This window comes from Hylobates moloch, unplaced genomic scaffold (assembly GCF_009828535.3).
Source record: "Hylobates moloch isolate HMO894 unplaced genomic scaffold, HMol_V3 SCAFFOLD_5042, whole genome shotgun sequence".
NCBI classification, from domain to species: domain Eukaryota; kingdom Metazoa; phylum Chordata; class Mammalia; order Primates; family Hylobatidae; genus Hylobates; species Hylobates moloch.
Genome location: NW_026657317.1, coordinates 1,092 through 4,981, shown reverse-complemented (window position 1 = coordinate 4,981; position 3,890 = coordinate 1,092). Strand labels below are relative to the sequence as shown.

Sequence of the window (3,890 nt, the reverse complement as noted above, 5' to 3'; positions counted from 1 at the left end):
CTTCTTAAAAAAACATACAAGCAGCCAACAAATATATGGAAAAAATGTTAAGATCACTAATCATCAGAGAAATGCAAATTAAAACCACAAGGAGATACCATCTCACACCAGTTAGAATGGCTATTATTAAAAAGTCACAAAATAATAGATGTTAGTAAGGATGCAGAGAAAAAGGAACACTTATACACTGTTGGTGGGAATGTAAATTAGTTCAACGCCTATGGAAAACAATATGAAGATTTCTCAAAGAACTAAAAGTAGATCAATCTACTATACAACCCAGCAATTCCCATTATTGGGTATCTACCTAAAGGAAAATAAATTATTCTTTCAAAAAGTACGTGCAGATCCTTTTGTAGTTCATGAACATGATGATTGGGTGTTCATGCACATGTGTTAGAGGTGCCACCCTTTGAATCTTGTTATGACATCAGCACGTTATCCATTTGACCTGAAAAGGAAAAAAAAAGGCACTTGAACTCATATATTAACACAGCACTATTCACAATAACAAAGGCATGGAATCAACTTATGTGTCCATCAGTGGTGTATTGGATAAAGCAAATGTGATACATGTACACCATAGAATACTACATAGCCATAAAAATGAATAAAATCACATCCTTTGCAGCAACATGAATGGAGCTGGAGACAATAAGTGAATTAATGCAGAAACAGAAAATCAAATACTGCATATTCTTACTTACAAGTGAGAACTAAAGAACAGGTTCTCATGAAAATAAAGATAGAAGCAATAGAAACTGGAGACTCCAAAAGGGGAGAGGGAGTGAGGGAGCAAGAGTTGGAAAAACTACTTACTGGATACTATGTTCGCTATTTCAGTGATAGATTCACTAGAAGCCCAAACCCCAGCATTATGCAATATGCCCATGTAACGAATCTGCACATTACCCCCAGAATCTATGATATAGATAATCTATTATATATATAAAATACATATATAATCTATTATATGTCTATATCCTATATAGATATTATAGTTATGTATCGATTATATGTTTTTATATATAATAGATGTTTATATCCTGTATATATTTAAAAATTTATGAACACTCAGATTTTGGCTTACCATATGGCTTCTCTTGATAAATGTTTCATGTGTACTTGAAGAAAACCTGTATGCTGCCGTTGTTGGGTAAAGTCTTCTATAAATGTCCATTCAGCACGTCGATTGAGAGTGTTACTCAAGACTATCTCCTTATTAGATTTTGCCTTCTTGTTCTATTCATTCCTGAGAGAGGAGTTTTGAAATTTCCAACTGTAATTGTGGATTTTTTTCCTTCCTTCAGTTCTCTCAGTTTTTGTTTCGTGTATTTTGAAGTTGTGTATTTAGGTGCATACACACTTAGGATCATGTTTTAAGTGTTCTTGATGAATTGGTACTTATTAATCATTGTGAAATTTCCCTCCTTATCTCTGGTGATACTCAATGCTCTATATGTACTTTGTTTTATATTAACAGAACCTCTCCAGTTTTCTTATGATTAATATTTCCTTGTTTGTCTTTTTCTATCTTTTAACTTTAACTTATATTTATATATTTTATATATTTATACATTATATAATTTATATATTTTATATATTTATATTTAACATGTCATTTATATTTAATATGTGTCTTTCGTAAACAGCCTATAGTTAGCTATTTCCTTTTTTTTGTAGAGTCAACGTCTTGCTTTCTTTCTCAGGCTGGTCTCACAATCCTGGCCTCATGTGATCCTTCTGCCTCAGCCTCCCACAGCACTGCAATGGCAGGTATGAGTCACCCTGTGTGGCTGGTGTTTCCTTTTCAATCAAATCTTAAAATCTTTTTTTGACTGGATTTTTTGGTCTATTTATATTTAATGTAATTATTATGTGGAACCAACTAAGTACTTTCTATTATTTTATTTTATCTTCCCTTTTGGTTTATTAGCCATCCCTCTGCTTTATTTCTCAGAGGTAATTTTAGGGTTCATAATACACATCTTTAGCTTATCACTGTCAATCTTCAAATAATATATATCACTTCACATATAAGTAAATACTCTTTAACACTCTATCTCCATTTCAGCCCTATCTTTTGTGCTATTGTTATTATGTGTTTTACTTGTTCATGTGCTATGAACCCTATAATACATTATTTTTTCTTTTTAAATAGTTGTCTTTTAAAAACTTTAAGAGTTGAGAAAAAATTTAAATACAGGTATTTACCATTTCTGGCTCTCTCAGTCTTTTTTTTTTTTCTTTTTAAGGCAGAGTCTCGCTCTGTTGCCCAGGCTGCAGTGCAGTGGCTTGGCTCACTACAGCCTCCACTTCCTGGGCTCTAGCAATTCTCCTGCCTTAGCCCCCCAGGTAGCTGGGATTACAGGCACATGCTACCACGCCCAGCTACTTTTTGTATTTTTAGTAGTGATAGGGTTTCACCATGTTGGCCAGGCTGGTCTCGAACTCCTGATTCAAATGATCTGCCCTTTTCAGCCTCCCAAAGTGCTAGATTACAGGCATGAGCCACTGCGCCTGGCTCCATTTCTGGCTCTTTTTATTCTTTTATGTAGCTCTCAGTTTCCATCGAATATCATCTTCCTTTGGGCTAGAACATTAAAGAAAGCTTCAGCCCAAAGGAAGATGTGCTAGCCGCAAAGTCTCAGCTTTCGTCTATCTGAAAATAATTGTATTTTGCCTTCATTTTTACAACATTTTCTTTGGATATGATTTCTAAGTTGACAGGTTTTCTTGCCATCACATCAGATGTTCCAATATTCTGATTTGAGTAGTTTCTGATAAGAAATCAGTGATAATTGGTAATTGAGAACAACTCATAATCAGTTGTTCTTGTGTTTGTTTTTGATATGTCTTTTCTTCTGCCCTCTGGCTGCTTTTAAGATTTTTTTCTTTATTATTAATTTTACATATTACTGGTTTACATCAATTGGATTATAACATACTATGGTCTAGTTTTCTTTGTGTCTATCTTGCTTGAAGTACACTGAATTTCTTGTAGCCATGGATTTATATTGTTCATGTTATTTAAAAGGTTTCAACCATTATTTCTGTAAATATTTTTCCCCACTTCAACTTCTCTTTTGTCTTCTCCTGGTATTCCAGTTACACGCTTACTAGACTCCTTTATATTGTCCCAGAGCTCACAGAGATGCTATTCACTTCCCTCAGCATTTTATTTTTTGTGACATCCTCCCATTTATATAATTTATATTCTTCTATCTTAGTTCATTAACCTCTCTTATGGACTGTCTAATCTGCTATTAAACTCCTCTCATAATTTTTTCCTTTTAAATATTACATCTTTCAATTCTAGAATTCCCATTTTATTATGCTACATTTCCCTTTATTCAGATTCCCTATTTGTTCTCTCACTATGCTTATGCTATCCTTTAAATTCTTGAATATAATTATAACAGTTGTTTTCAAATTCTTGTTTACTAATTTTATCACCTTTCCCATTTCTTTGTTTCTATTTTTCTGACTTTTCTATGATTATGGATCACATATTTATGTTCATTTACATATGTAGTAAATTTGTACAGTTGATATTGTAGAAATTACATTTTTGGAGAATTTTCTCTTCTTTCATAATAGAATTTTGTGTTTTGTTCCATTCAGCATTGAATTTGCTCAAGGATTAACATGTTCCTTTTGAGATTTATTCATAAACTTTTAAAGACTAGAATTATGTCTACCTTAGGGTTCCGCTAATTCTACTCCTAAAGTATTGCTTTTCTATAAGTTTTATTGCACATCTGGGATGTTTAGCGAAATGTCTCCACTCTGGCAGATCAGAATGCAATCATCTTCTAGCCCTGTGCAAACTCTGGGGTTTGTTTAGCTCACAGTTCCCCAGTATTTTTTTCCCTCTGGTAAATGCTTTT

The 3,890-nt window shown here is 33.2% G+C and overlaps 1 non-coding gene across 1 annotated transcript; it reads left to right on the top strand.

Moving 5' to 3' along the window:
- Positions 1–347: 347 nt before the first annotated feature.
- On the top strand, positions 348–452 carry LOC116465420 (small nucleolar RNA U13). The gene has a single exon (XR_004247192.1). It is a non-coding gene; the product is annotated as a small nucleolar RNA U13 (small nucleolar RNA).
- The last annotated feature ends 3,438 nt before the right edge of the window (positions 453–3,890 follow it).